This window comes from Sparus aurata, chromosome 2, assembly GCF_900880675.1.
Source record: "Sparus aurata chromosome 2, fSpaAur1.1, whole genome shotgun sequence".
NCBI classification, from domain to species: domain Eukaryota; kingdom Metazoa; phylum Chordata; class Actinopteri; order Spariformes; family Sparidae; genus Sparus; species Sparus aurata.
Genome location: NC_044188.1, coordinates 13,882,486 through 13,898,870, shown reverse-complemented (window position 1 = coordinate 13,898,870; position 16,385 = coordinate 13,882,486). Strand labels below are relative to the sequence as shown.

Genomic DNA, 16,385 nt, shown 5'->3' with positions numbered 1-16,385 from the left:
CACATCTTTTTTTAAGCGAAGAATCCTGAATATGTCATCATGAATCATAGGATCTTCCCACACAAATAGAATAGAATAGAAATAGAATAGAATAACTTAATGGTGGTAACCTCACCTCCTTGTCGTTTTTTAGTTTTTAATCCGTAGAAATGAAATACATCTGATTTTAACTTGTATTTGTGGGGGGATACAATGTGCAAACTGAGCCGTCAGCCATGGTGACAGGCTTGGGCAATTCAAAATGAATCAGGAAACGAATAAAGGTTAGGACATCAGTGAGCTAGACAGCTTTTTTTAAAGTCATTAAGTGAGGCTGTTCACAATTAACTGGATTAACCTTTAACCCGCTAATTGATTCACCACAGTCAGTATTACAAGTGTTTTTTAATCCCATCCCTATAAACAGCACATTTTAAGATCTAACATGAAAAATCCATGTCAGCTGGGCAGACACTGTTAGGACTGAGCCTGCATTGAGCCTTAGCCATGCTTGACTAATTGTAAAATGGAGCTGAATTTCTGCGGGATCTTCTGTCATTTGACGACGATCTGAAATTTGGGTACAATTTTCCCCGCGTGGCTGCTGTGAAAAGATCTGTTTTTAACTGTGGTGAGTTTGTTTTGATATTATCCGAGTAGTATTTTACATGTTGTGTCTGCCTGTGGACTCTGCAATGAGACTGCGCTGTGATATAAATAAATCAGACTGTCCCTATTGTCCACATGGTTTTCATCTGTCTACAGATCAATGAAGTAGAAGTGCACAAAAATAAGGCTGCCTTTGTCTTCTTGGTCAACATTTGTGAGGACGTGGCCGTCTCGTTGGGAGAATGCTTATTGGATGAATGTGATTGGCTGCTTGGATTAGTAGAAGGAATTCACCTCCAGCAGAAAGGACTAATAGAGGAGAAAGAAGGAGCTGGAGGAACAGTAGGCCGGTGTGCGTTTTCTTCAATATGTAAACAGCCCCTGTCTTCCTCCCTTCCTTCCTTCCTATCTCCCTCTGTCCCACAGTCAAGGCATTGTGGTGTGATAAAACACTTGCACAACAGAGGTGGTAATCTGTAAACAGAAAACTTGGTTCGCTTTAGATCTAACTGGGAGTGCAAGCTTTGTACTCAGTCTCTGTTTATTTCACTTTCATTTTCTTGCAACGCTCCCACTGCCTTTCTGTCTTTTGATAAGAGCAGAGGATGTATTCACCGGAGGAGAGGATAAAGAGGGTAGCGGTGGGAGAAACATGGAGCTTTAAGTTCGGATTCTGCTCTATGAAGGCCTAATATGTAATCGCTCCTCAAACAAAGCTGTAGAAAATGAAACTGTAAAGAACAAGGACAAGGTTTCACTGAGAATGAGTGATATGGTATTGCTGTGTTGATGTGCATTGAGCTTGCAGCTGAGTGAAAAGAAATGCAAATTGATATTTCAGATCAGAGGAGCTGTGTGAGTGTATGGCTGCAACATATATTTGTGTGTGTGTGGGAGAGAAGAGAAAGAGACGGAGCACGAGAGCAATGAGCCGTGAAGACGTAGGAGAGAAAGTTGGTGAGCGGAGATGACGAATGCACAATGACAGAGGTCTTGAATTGTCTCCCTACCACTGGCAACTTAAATAGCTTCCTGCCCACACACAGGAGGGAAGATTCGTACTCCCACTCTAATGAAGTTGACGACATCAGTGTTCGACTAAAAGCCCAATAATGGCGAGGCTTTGTCGGGAAATGTAGCTTCAGCTGTGGTCTTTTGAATTATTTACTGATTTCTTGATGCCTTTTTCTTTAAATCAGACTGGATTCTTCTTCTGTCTTTAATGGATGAATGAAGGAGGGCAACTAAGGACTGACTGATAATCATTGTGCATGTGCGTGTGCACATTCACAGGTTACAGTCACCTCAGTGAAGCTGCTCAAACATAAGAAGGCTCACAGACGGATGTGATTAATCTACCAGGAGATCCGCTGCACCAATTAATCAAGCAGGAAATGATTGATAAGCGGCTTCAATCGCAGCAGGGAGATGCCTCTTAGACATCCAGTGAATGTGTGTCTGTTGGTGTGTGTAGGTGACAGACAAACACTGACCTGGTTCATTAGCTTATGGTGAAAGCTCCTGCCTGCTGCGGCTCCACAGCATGCTCGCAATACTGTACGTGCATGTGGAAGGTTAGCAATGTTTAGGAATGCATCACCTAGTGTGAGAAACGTGTGTGTGTGTGTGTGTGTGTGTGTGTGTGTGTGTGTGTGTGTGTGTGTGTGTGTGCGTGTGCGCAGTCACACTTGCGAGAAAAGAGGGGGCTGGTGAAGCTTGCCACTCTGACTAGTGAATGAATATTCATGCAGTTGATATATCGGTGTCTGCCAGAGAACGCAAGCTCCAGATCGCAGGAATACAAATAAGAACATTTGCCAAGTGTGTGTGTGTGTGTGTGTGTGTGTGTGTGTGTGTGTGCTCCGTGTGTGGGCACACAGGGAGATTATAGGGCCCGAAGTGCATGAGCAATTTTGGAGGGTGTAAGATTGTGATAGGTGTGTGTGTGTATGTCTGTGTGTGTGTGTCAGAGAGAGAAAGAGAGGCATAGCTGACATTTACTTAGCTCTTCTCCTTTAGGCTTTTTGTGCCCCACATTCAAAGTAGGGAGAGGAACACTCACTCTTGTTTTTTTTTTAACTTTTGCCTGCTGTCTTCACAACTCAGCCTCCGTCTCTACATAACATCCTGCCATTTGTTCAGAGCTCCTCTATGTAGGACAGTACAGTAGAATGAGAGATGAAAGACTGTGAAACATCACTGCGATGAGTTCCTCACTAAAAGCAAAATATCAGTCAGCTATTAAGACAGTTGTCTTCACATTGGACTGATGATTATGACATTATGCTAATGTCATCATTAAAGAGCATGTGATTTAAAAGGAGGGATTCACATTTATTTCAAGTCTGTCTTCAAACAATACTCGAACGTCCCTTTTGTAAAGAGTTATTGGTCGTTGGAAAGATCAATTTTCTAATTCAAGTCAATCTGAAGTGGAACGATCCATTCATATACCATATACCATTCATAACCTCCGTGATCATTCTTTCAATGATTATGCCTTTGCCTGTGAATTTGTCTCTCAAGGTCCAAAATTAACACCCATCAAGCATGATCTGCCACACTTACAGGAAATTGTTTTACCAGAACATTCATGTGATTAAAAATCTTCACGACGCACTGGTTCTGTCCACTGTGTCAGAGTTTTACACACAGCACAGAAACTTCATGGTGCATTCGAGTGTACTTTGATGCAGCTTGTAAACTTGGGAATCTTTTCTCGAATGGCCACAAAGGTTGTTAATAACAGGAAATAACAGTTTCTATTTTTGTCGTTGTTTGAAACACATGGTCCTACATCTGTCATCACTTTCTTGTTCTTTCAGTGCAGCATTTTTTTTAAATAATTAGATGCTAAAATCTTTGCAATATCTCATTACCTCTGGAGGAGAGGGAGGAGAGCCAGCTACCCAGCAAGAGAGCTGTGGTGTCGGCCCACCATTACTTAAAGCCTGCTCTGTTTACCATGGCTACATTTTATTTAGTTGACATATACCCAAGTAAACAAATTGTATGTAATTTCTGAAAATGTTTTGTTTTCTTTTGTGACTATGTTTTCTTTCTTAGCCATGGGGGTCAAGATTGGTTCACACTAGATTGCCGGAAACGCTGGTTTCTCTACAGGCCACAAAACTCTGCAACCATTTAATTCAATTATTAATTTAAACATGAATATTTTAAATAATGCAACAGGTTAGATAATAGATGGTTCCTTGTACGATTTACAGCATTAGTTCTCTCAGAATTTCTTTCACAGTCAAAACAATTTTTTATTGTAACTGAAATATCTGAATTGAATCGGTAGCCAATTGATTTGGGAAATCAGTGGCAATACCCAGCTCTATTGGACACTGTATGGAAGAGATGGTAAAATCCAAAGTCATCGTGGGTTCTCTCTCTGCCACAGCTCAGCAAGAAAACACTGTCTGAAAAAACAGAAAACAGATATATTTTTTTTGTTTTGTTTTGTTTTTCTCAAAAGAAGCCAAACCTCTCTCGCCTGCTTCTTAACCTCTGAATGGCTTCTTTTGCAAAATGATAATCTTATGGTGACAGGCTATGGTTAAGATTCAGTTATCGTTCATTCAAAGATAAGAAATGTGAACAGTGAAAGAATGAAGATGATTATTTGGGGAGGAGGAAGACAGGTGGTGATTTTGACTAATTTTCCAGTCAGATACACTTGGACCTCTTGGCTCATGACAAGATGCAAGTAGGATCTCTAAGGGACCTTTTAACGTAGCTGCAAATACACTCTGTAAGCATTAAAAAGACTTGAGCAGTGAAAGGAACAAATAGATGATAACAGCAGAAAAATAGACAAGTGGAAAAACAAGAAGACAGCATTTTAAATCTGTGTGTAAAAAATATTGCAGCTGATTAGAATGATATATGAATAAACTCCCTGGGGTGTTTCTTTTTCTGCAAAGTAAACGAGAGAATGACCACACACACACACACTAACACACACACACACACACACACACTCTCTCTCTCACACACACACACACACACACACACACACACACATTGTTCAGGTGTATATAAATAGACCAGAGGTAGGTGTTAGGGTCTGAAGGACAAGTGAAATTCTAATAGATGCCAAAGGACAAACCTTTGGGGACATCAAGAATCTATATTTGATTAGTGTGTCATTCTTCTTCTCTTACTTCTGGCTATAGATCATCACTTTCCGGTATTTTGATTCAAATGTACATGTGCAGCCTTGAGGGCTCTCATTCAAGGTATTGTTAAGTACAACCCGTTTCAGAAACTTTTTAATGGTGCAGGATCTGTCCTCAACGCAAGGACATCTGTGAGCTGATGATATCTGAGAAGTGCTTAGCCAAACCCCTCTGGGTCCTGAACAGAAGCAGTCATCATTTTCTAGCCTCACATCTGTGCATTTAAGAAAATTGCAAATGTGCAATAATTGGGTCCACTTCCTGTCACAGTTCTGTATAATAAGCATCAAGCTCAACAGTTTGCTTTTTTTTTGCAAGAGGTTGGCATTAATCAAACCTTATTAATTTACGGTCTACTTCTCAATGTGAGTCCAGATTGATTCTTCACAGAGTGCCACGGTTGTAGTTTTGTGTACAGTGAGGGCTGTCGGTTTTCATCACTTGTTTTTGTCAACTTATCAAGGAGTTTGTTTGTTAAAGCTCCTGTTTGTAAGATGGTAAAACTGACGCTTTGGGTTTCCCAACTCGTCAGATACTGACGCTTTAGGATTGTAGGTCGGGTCGGCCACCATCTGAAAGCGTCAGTATCTGACGAGTTGGGAAACCCAAAGTGTCAGTTTTACCATCTTACAAACAGGAGCTTTAAAGTAAGGAATCAATGTCCAATGGCTTGTTTTGTCCTAAAAATTGTCCCAAACTTTCAAAGTAATTAACATAGACATAAACCAGAGAGAAGAAGGAAATCTTCGTATATCAGAGGCTGCAGTTGGAACATGGCTGTAACTATCGATTATCTAGATTCTCAATGATTTGGAGATTATTTTCTCCCATCATGATGAAATCCTCACAACTGACAAACTGAAACTTTTATAATCATTAGTTGACCAAATATTCAACACTTAGGCCTTTGGATTGACTTATTTACATTTAGTAGACACTTTTGTCCAAAGCGATTTACAGTAATTCATACAGTCATACACTGACCACGGTGGTTGCCATTCAAGATGCCAACCAGCACATAAGGAGCAGTTTGGGGTTCAGGAAACTTCCACCAGGGGAATCGACCCAGTGACCTTCCAATAACAAGATGCTGGCTCTACCGTTGAGCCCACAGCCTTTTTTTTGCTTGAAAAATGTTGAACAGCTTCCGACAAATCAATACATCACCTAATCGTTTCAGCTGTACTCTGATCAATAAACTAGTGTCACACAATATAATCAGAGCCATGTCCTGATCCTGGGATATTAATAAGACTGATAGGACTATCATTCTTCGTATCTAATGCCTTGGCTTGCACTAAACAATCAATAATGCATTCTGCCTGCCTTAAAGACAGAGGCTTGCCTGTGCAGTAGAAATGTTGACCCTGCAACTTGGTGACATTGCTCCATTAGTTTCTGCCACCGCACGCTGAGCTAAAAACGATCAGTCTGTATTTTACTAAAGGAGTTTTGGAAGAAGAGAGTCATGGGAAGGCTTCTTTGCTCTGTAACGGAGTAGGAATGTGTAATATTTCTCCAGAATTATCATTTGTTTTCTTGCAGCTCTAGTAAAAGCGTGGGATTACGGGCTGATGCTGGTAGCTGCTGGTAATAATAGACTCACTGGAGGTGGAAGATGAGAAAGTATCCAAAGCATTGTCTGTGCTGAGATCACAACACGCAAACACCACCATCTCTCAGGAACGTCGTGTTCCAGCATGTCTGCCCCTAATCATAGCCGAGGTGTCTGCTTTGCTGGAAACCTCTTTTGTTTGTTGGTAGAAATGGAGCTCAACGTGTGTTCGGAAAAACACTATGAATGGATTTCTCCTGTTGTCCAGACTTGTTAAACCTAACATCAGTTCTTGTTGCGGGCAGTCAAAGCCCCATCTGCTGTCTTCATGTCTGCTCTTTGTATGAAGGTGATGAGATAACACAAGCTTGGTAGAAAAAAATATAATTCTTCAGTGCAGATCAGCTGTACGATGAAAGCCTGAAACTGTCAGTAAGGACAACCGGGGTGTGTGTGTGTCTGCGCATTTTTTAATCAGTCAGCAGGAAGCGATCCTCTATCCTCACTCTCTCTCTCTCCATCATTTTTCCCTCTTGTTCCCCCCGTTTCTCTCACCTGAGTGCACATCTAAAATGGTTTTATCACCTCTGTTCTCTTCCTCTCACCTCCTCATTTAAATCTTTTTTTCATCACTCCTTCCCCCCTCACTGTCGCGTTTATGACCCGTGCTGATTTATGCCAGCTGAAGTTATTCTAATTGCCACCTTTCCGCTCCCTCTGTGAGACAGGCATGTGACATGTGGAGCACCCAGGCCACACGAAATAACTTCTTCTGTCTATCTGTCTGACAAACGCACACACACACACATGAATATTTGCAAATTCAAACACAGCATGAGGATATTCCTCTGCAATACTGCCTGCAGCACCCAGACCTATGAAGATTACAGAGCTGTAACGACTGGCATTACATTTCATGGGTGCCACATTTACGCTTTGGCAGCCCGGTTTGTGCTTGTGTAGTGTGTGTGTGTGTGTGTATGTGTGTTTAAAAAGGTGGCAGCAAGAAGGAAGTCATAATGTTATTTACTGTCATGCTGGTGATGTGCGAGCGTCAGCGCCTCTGCACCTTTGCACCCAACATTTCCCATGATCTCTCGTGTTTTGCTGTATATGACAGCAGCACTTTTCATACTGTTATCGGGTGAAATATAGTAGGAAAACAATGCTGCTCACACATAAAAGGTGGTGTATTCATCAGGTAAATGTAAATGACTGAATCAGAGATGTGTATTCAAGCCTGTGTTATCTTATAAGAAAAAGTAAAGAGATGCCAGATATGTTTAAAATAAACATTCCCGTCACACAGTACGTCTACCACAAAGCACTGCAGCTCTTGTTTGCAACACACGAATCCAGATCGGATCAGAGCACATCACAGCCAAGCAGACAGGTGACAGTGTTTAGAGTTTGTGTGTCTGACTGATCTCATTGAGAATTGTGAAGTGACATGTAGGCTATCGCTTAAAAGATAAGCTATGCTATGTTTTTTGCTTTGTAGGCTAGCTAGTTGATATGGACCTTGCTGTTGTATAAATCTGCTTTTTTGAAGTAAATTTTTACTCACCCCTCCACAAATGTTCCAGCGGTTGTCAAATGACAACAATGCCTGAAGTTAATTGTCATGTTTAGTCTTTGTTTAGATAACTCACTCCTACAGTGTACTTCCATCAACACCTTCGTAAACGTCGATGCGTCCAAGTGATTTGCTAGATCTAAGGGCCCGATGTGGCACTTTGCTCAGGCAGTCCTTATTGTTGAGCCTAGAATCATTCATTCTACGGCACAGCTGTGGTGTGGTGGAGGGACCATAGAGAGCGAACAGATAATGAGAGGAGAGGGACAGAAGATGACATGCAACGAAATGTCCTCGGCTGGACCGGAACCAGGATGTTCCCTGTAGGCCACCAAGACGCCCCTATTTTGTTGACTAACTCGACTTTATGCAAGTTTGTCACCTATTCAGTAAGTGACTGCTACACAGGCAGCCATTAGGAAACACATTCTTTCTGTTATTCTGCTGCTAATTGGTTTGCTAGTTTGCCATTGAGCTATAAAATGTCATGTCTTCTTAGTAAATTTGCAGCTAGCTAATGAATTGTTGATGTCTACTTGCATTACCTAGCTATACTGCTGCATTTGTGAAACATAATTCTAAACAGCTTGGAGGATGAGCTGAAAGAGAGCTTAAGTGTGAGGAGGAACAGAATTTTTCCTCACATGATATTTTGGGCACCACCCAGGCATAATGAATGTAAAATCACTGTGGAGAGATTCAAAATTAACTAAATGACTTTTCCCACATCTTCAGAAGACTAAATTAGTAAGTGTTGTCTTTTGGTGTTGTTAAGCTCGTCACCTTTTTGCACACAGATATGGTCCTAGTAATGGTCCCAACTGATGTGAAACTGTTTTTTATAGAAAACTGAACCTTCAAAACCACGCCAAATATGTGCACCAAAGTTTCCCACAAACCTCAGAAAAAAATGGTAGATATTAAAGACACATTTGATGAAGTAAACTTGTTTTATCCTGTGTCTCAGAAAAGTGTGCAACTAAGCATACATCTTTTGATGAAGACTTGAGATGTCTGCTTTTCACTAGATAAGTGATACATTTATGTCCATGTTTAAAGCCAAGGCACAGAGGTTTTGCTGAACTCGTCAGACATGATGATCAGCAGTGATCAACACAAATGTAAATTTAATTTTTTTGATCAAAAATGTTTATGTCAAAAGAACTAATTGCTGCCAATATATTGTCCCCTGTGTTTTTTCTTTTTTTTTTCTTTTGCTTTGATATCAATATCATTATCATTATCAAATATCCAGTACCGGTCATGCTGTAATACAAGCAGCTCACATCCCTGCATACTTCAGCAGTTGTATGAATCATGGTCTGGCATCACAGAGCCTTGGAAATGATGCTGAGCCTCCTTTCTGTAAACTAAACATCAGTCTATTATTGAGTGGCTGTCCAGGGCATAGACACTGACAGGATGCTCTCACTATGGAGAGTTGGGCTGTATAGGAAGCTATGGATCAACCAGACAGCCACCTTCTAATAGACTGTTTAGGTTTAATATGAGTTTTCACCTCCTCTAATGGGCCCGGCTGTCGCACGAAGGACACACGCTGGTGAGGTCTTACTCCTGAAGTCGTGTGTATTGCGAGTGGAGAGGCAGAGCAATTGCTCGGAGTCCGTTCACGGCCTGAATGTGAATCACATCCATAATAGTACCCTTCACTTTATGAGTAAAGAGAGGCAAGATCCGTCTCTGTTTGTGTGTCTAAGTGTGAATGTGTACCTGTGTGTGTGTGTGTGTGTGTGTGTGTGTGTGTGTGTGTGTGGTGGATCTGGAGCTGGTAGACGGTCACCTTTGCTGTAAAATCTGCTTTATTGGCAGCTGAATGAGCCAACAACCTGCGGCCCGTTGTCCTCGGGGGTAGGTCTGTGTGCATCGTCGCAAGTTTGAGGGGACTTGGAATGAGACGTCTGCTGAGGTGGGACAGATGTTCTGCCAATCGGAGGCTTTGGCAGTCGTAACCATAGCTACCAGATGTTCTTATCGTACCAGCCGTACACCTCTCATTCTTTGACAGCCAGCGAGAGAAAGGAGCTGGGGGCTGACTCTGTTTAGCCAAGAGGCAGTATTTCATCTCTCTCTCTCTCTCTCTCTCTCTCTCTCTCTCTCTCTCTCTCTCTTTCTCTCTTTCTCTCTTTCTCTCTCTCTCTGAAGGCTGAAGGCACTGAAACATTTCCTGCCACTTTTAATGGACTTCTATTCAACTTTTCAGTCCTGATCCACTTTTATAGCTCTGCATTTTTCGCCTCTGAAGTCCTCATTCACTTTACAGAAGTCATTTCTGTCCTCTTTTACACTGTCAGCCACGCAGCACAATGTTGGCCATTACATGAACCCCCTGAGACACGACTGGTATTTGAATATGAATGTTGCTTTAGTTTGGAGTGTTTTCTTGGGCTCATGTAGAAATGTGTGTTTTTGTAAATATGTGTGTGTTGGCACCACCACAGTCGCCCCTCCCCGGCCCTCCGTCCCTAAGCCCATCTGTGCTCCGAATATTTGTTGTGGTTGTGGGTGAGATTTAAGGGCAGCTAGAGAGAAATAGTTTCAGGATGCCAGGGTAAAATCTGTGTGTTTGGGCGCAAGGGGGTGTTTTCAAGGCCACACAACCAATTCTAATCTGGCTCCAGGCTCACACTGCACAGGAAGGACGTGATTGAGTCGTAATACTCAGTTTTACAGTCATTTTTCTAAAAATAAGTGAAACGGATCCACACACATTGATCTTCTGTGTAGATAAAACCACACAGAATAAAGGGAGGCCGACACACTGCAATCATAAGAATGACACAAGAAAATGTACATGTTTATAGTTTTATAGCTCTTTATTTACAGATGATAATACACATTTTTGACCTTTTTTAAAAAAAAATCTTTGTAAATGTGCTGGTAGTTTGCACCCATGATTCCAACACAACAAGAAAATGACCAAATAAGTACAGGTGTCACGATTCTCTGAATACACTTTTGCCTTAAGGTCACAATTCCATTCAATTTCCAATTTAAAAACATTTTCAGCACTGACGTCTCTGCTATTGTTAGACTTAGACTTTTGTGCCCTGACAACTGTCATTTGAATTCTATGAGGTGCACTTGAACGCACCATGACATCCCTGTTGGTGCACATTTCCTTTGCCGTATGAAGCGATGTAGATTTAAAAGTTTGGAGAAGATACTGCATCTGATTTTGATTGTCGAAATTGAAGGCTCATTTCCATCAATATTTTATTTGTTGAAGTTGAATCCGTGACACACTTACAAATAAGTTATATCTGAAATACAACTTAAAACAAAAACAGGCATGCAATTGGCTGGTTGATTTCCTTTCTTTATTATAAGAAATAACGCAGAACTTTATAATGAGCAACTTAAGCTGTTAAGATAATTTACCATAATATGTCTTAACTCAAGGTCCACTTGCTTTTTCAAGAGCTTCAACCACATCTTTACTGTCTCCATCAGCAGAGGAACGTTTCTCAGTTTTACAATATCTTTTTTCTGAAAAAGTAAAACAAATCAACAGATTGGTCTTCAGTGTAGTTGCACTTGTTTGAGGGCTATTATAGTAGTAGGGCTGTGCAATTAATCTAAATATTATGAAAATTGCAGTATGGCAGAGTGCGATATCCAAATCACAGAAGGTGCTATCTTCAATTTGTGATTAAAACCACATTGTAGTGGAGGACTGTGATGCTAAAGAGATCAATCATGTTCTCCAGATGTAAGGAAAAAAATGTCTGCTTGGTACAGACTCCAACAACTGTCAAATGTCTTTTTTTCAGTGAAAATAAAAATAACGATGCACACATCATGAGTCATATCTCAGTCATTATATCTGTCAAAATAATCGCATTATGTTTTGTTTGTTTTTTACCATATTGTGCAGCCCTAAATGCCAAGTAACTCATTATTTTAAAACCAGGCACAATAAGTAAGATGACTTCACTACTATCATAAAATGTGAATGATGAGATGTGGTTTAAAGCTCCAGAATAAGGGAGTAAGTGGGCCATTAAGTCTCGTTTTGTTTTTGTTTCTTTTCTATTCTCGAGATAAAGAATCGATTTTAATGCTCAACTGTTGCGATCATTTTATAAAATGATGTCACCACTGAAAAAAAAAAGACAGCTGACCAGCGTTTTCACCGCAGGGTCTGTTTAGTAGCTGTCGTGAGGCTTTCACTTGTATCGCATGACCTTCCTCAGCAGGTGGAGTATACATGTTAAAATTGACGTCATACTTGACACTTAAATGACCTTTCCTCACTGTTGCCCTAAAAGCTGAACTCACAAATCTGATACTAAATGAACACTTGGCTGACCTTGTTTTGCTGTTTCCAAGGTCAAGAATCAACTTTCAGTCTCAACCTTTCGGATGATGTTTGTGTGCTTTGTGTTGGGTTGCTCTAAGCCGCGGTCGCTTTCCTACAAATGAGACTGCTTCTATTTATGATGCAGTGACAACATTGTCCCAACACACACGCGCACACACACTCCCACTCACAGCCTATACTTGGCGTAGCCTTGACACATGCAAAGCTGAGGTGTGAGATAATGAAATTAGGACTCCCTGCTCATGCTCTCTCCTCTGCCCTGTGGACACACTGAGCTCTGCAATGTCACCCTGAGGAGAAACATGCTACACCTCTGCAGTGAACACCCCCGCCTTCAATTAACAATATAATCTCTTTGTTTTAATTTTCCTGGTTAATTAGAGACAAATCGTATCCCATTTGTCTGTGGCATTAAGCAATTTACAGTCCTTGCATATTATACTTGGCGTGGTAAATTTCAAATGAATTGTGCTCAAAGATGACTTTTATGATTATAATTTATAGCGTGTGAATTGAAAATCAAAACAACAAAGAGCAATATTTTGAGATGTTCTTCCTCCTCTCATGTATCCACTGCTCTCTCTGAATTCATTGCTTTGATGGTTTTCTGTCACTATATCTCCAGCTCTGTCTTTAAACTGGAAGGACTGTCTCTCTCTTTCTCTCTCTCTCTCTTTAATGTTGTGCTTGAGTGATGCTAATGAATGGCTCTTACCCTCCTCCTCAGTCCCCCCTCCTCCTCCTCCGCTTCCCTTTCTCTTCTTCTCTCCATCTGCCTGCTTGATCTGTCAGAGAGACCACAGAAAGAGATTTTTCTACTTCGGTTATGAAACTCCCTCAGGGTGATTCTAAAGGAAAACTCAGATGACTTTCCTCATTTCTGCCGGCCTGGCGATATGATGGATGGAAGTGTTTAAGAGGCCCGACTATTTCTGTCTGACTGTTCGTCTGAGTGGCTCACAGTTAGCAGTCAGAGGGGAGGGTTTGGGGAGATGATGCAAAGTGTGGAGGTGGCCTTGTTGAGATGGGAAGGGTTGTGTGTGTGGGGGTTTGTGTACTTTACTGTATGTGCATACAAGCCTTTGTGCTTGCAAGTGAAGTCTGGTGTGAAGGAGAGCCCAATGTGATGCTCTGCACTGCCATGACTGATTGCACTCTGAGCCAACTCTCCTGTGTTGGGACTGGAACTCACAATAATGATTATCTACACGACTAAGGAATACATGCTTTTTTTTTTGTTAAAGCAATTTTCATATCACATGAATTAATGTTTCCCGGCCTCAACACACCTGATTCAAACAAATCTGTGACAAGCTGATCATTTGAATCAGGTGTGTTGGGGTAGGGGAACATCTAAAACATGCCAAACAACTTCCCTCCAAGTTGCCTGGAACAGCAAGTCCACTAAGTTACGTGTTTTGCGTCATCCAGCAGCCTTTTGATCAAATATGAATCAAAATGATCTATATCTCACCTAAAACATTTTAGTAACTAATTCTAGTGTACTGATTAGCTGTCATACAAGATCATTTGTAATCAGATGGTTTCCATATTGTTTCCCGCTTCAGGGTATGGTCACACATACAGAAATGCATGGATGGGAGGGTCACCTTTTGTAGTCCGTTTGAGGGGTCAACCACAAAATGCAAATGTTTTATTGTTCAGTTTGTTGTAGGATTGAGCAAAAGGGAATATACAAACCAGTTTCTCTGTTTTCACAGATCATGTAGCAGCAATGTTAGATAGATAGATAGAATTACTTTAATGATCCCAGACTGGGAAATTATTTAATTTAAACACATTTGTTTCTTTTCTACTGCAAAGAAAGCCCATTTTTTTGTGAAGAATTGTCTCCCCCGTGGTAAAATGCTTTTTTAATTGATTAAGCCAAGCATCAAGTTCCAGTTGAGCTAAATGTTTTATATCAGTTTAAATGGAATATCTCTGGATTTTAGAATCAGTCTACACCTTTACACTTTCTTTACTATATAAACTAAACAATCAGTTGACTAAATTACAAAAAATATTCACAGATTAATAATGAAAATCAATGCTCATGGTGACAAAAAACAGAAAATTCTCACTTCATTCTGCAGATAGAAAAGTTATATTCAGAAAAAGTGCTATAGCCAGAGGGAACAGCACCAGACGGCAGACAAAGTTCCCAACTAGCTGGTAAACATTGTGGAGTATCTGTCCCTTGGCAATTTTGATGGAGACCAAAATGGAGCTGAATATTGGCCGGTTACACATCTTGCAATATGGCTTAAAATGAAGCAGTAACCTGCCGATAGGTTGAAACATAATGGGGATATGTCTTCTAACTTTCTCACATAAAGTGTAATGTGGTTTGGTGACACTTTATAATGGTTATACAGACATTAAAGGTACACTGGAGTCTTGAGCACTAGTTGTGTTATAACAGTGTTTTTACGACTGAAACTTTTATTCGTTCTGAAGGAGACATAGAGGGGTCACTAAATCTCCCATTAAACACAGCTCATCCTTCAGATCTTCCTGCATTCCTCCCTTGTGCACTTATGCCAACCACTAATCTCATCTCCATTTTGTTCCCTCATGCATTGCTATCCCTGATCCTTGCCATCTTGTCTTCATCCTTGTATCCCACAGTCCTCATCCCCATCCATCCCTCTCTCATCCACTCTTCTTTTCCTTTCATCCTCTAAGCCGGTGCAGATGTTGCAGCCAGGTGTTCGATGTGTCGATCTGGTTAGCCGGCAGGTTAGATTGTCAGATAATCAAGACTTAGACTCCACTTTCGGTTCTGTCAAGGCTGTGTGGGCTGTTCCCAAGTGAAGACTCACATGGAGTCACACTGTCTCAGACAGTGATGGAGGAAGTATTCAGATTTTCTGCTTAAGCAAAGGTACATATACCACACTGTAGAAGCACTCTGTTACAAGTAAAAGTCCTTAGCGAAAATGATTCACAGCTGTAACTCTGTGCGTATAGTCATGAAAATTCCCCTGCAATTGTTATATATTGTTATATCATTAAAATATTTTTACACATGCATTAGTGTAAATACTTGATTTTCTGTCAACCAGCTAATTAATTCAGCTGTACTTGTGTTTTGTGCAAAAATCTGAATTTGTGTTTACTGGCTGTTAGATAAATTATGTGAAGAAAAAAAAGGATATGAAAAAAGCTGTATTTCTCTCTGAATTGTGGTATAAGTGTAAAGTGACATAAGTTTCAAATACTCAAGTAAAGTAGAAGTACCTCAGAAGTTTGAGTAAACGTACTGAGTCACCCTCCACCACTGGTCTCAAAGACTGATGTTCAGTGAAATGCTTTGGAGGAATGTAGCTTGAAAAAAGGTTTTGTGAGCCCAATTCATTGTGAAGGACTGACGGGCAGACAATTAAACTGCTCAGTAATTGGCACCATATAACCCTGGCAGACAAAAGTCTTTGTGACCTTTGAACTCAGTTTATAACTCCTGTTCTCTGCATGGTAACCACAGGGTGACGGTATGTCAGCCATGATCGTCTTCAGACGAGAGAAAGGAAGGTGTCGGAGAGATCCATGGTGACTTTGCACTGAGCATCACCATGGAGGCAGAGATAATGGGAAAACTAAAAGTGTTTGGGTTTCACTGGAGAAGATTGGGGGAGAGTGACGGAGTGAGTTTGCGGAGGAAAGCTTCAATAACACTGACACGATATAACAAGAGAGGAGTGGATGAGTTGTTTTCATGTGTAGAGACGAAGCGGAGGAGGCAGGGTTATCTGAGTCCTTGAAAGTAATTTCCCAGAGCAGAGCAAGATATAGATGGAGAGAGAAACAGAGGGAGGTATAGATAGGAGAGAGAGCTAAATGGGGACACACAGGAGACATATGGTTCATCTATGGGTCTCTGTCATATGACCTCAAACCATTATATTCAGCAGCAGCCAGGAAATTGCAAACTTTCTCTCTCCCGCACTCTGTTTTCTTATCCACCGCTGTTTAATTGCTGCAGTTGTTTCCTACAAGTGTATGAAATGCGAGCTGTATGAAATCTGGGATGCTGCAGATCATGTCAGCAGAATATTATCTGACATTTGCACTTGAAACTTTTGTGAACTCCCTGACCTTGGACTGGCTCATCTTCCCTGTTTGGCTCCGAGCCAATGG

General features: G+C 41.0%; 1 protein-coding gene across 1 annotated transcript in view; it reads left to right on the top strand.

Moving 5' to 3' along the window:
• ppm1lb (protein phosphatase, Mg2+/Mn2+ dependent, 1Lb) overlaps nucleotides 1-16,385 on the top strand; it is a 54,797-nt gene that overhangs the window by 20,882 nt on the left and 17,530 nt on the right. The window lies entirely within an intron of this gene.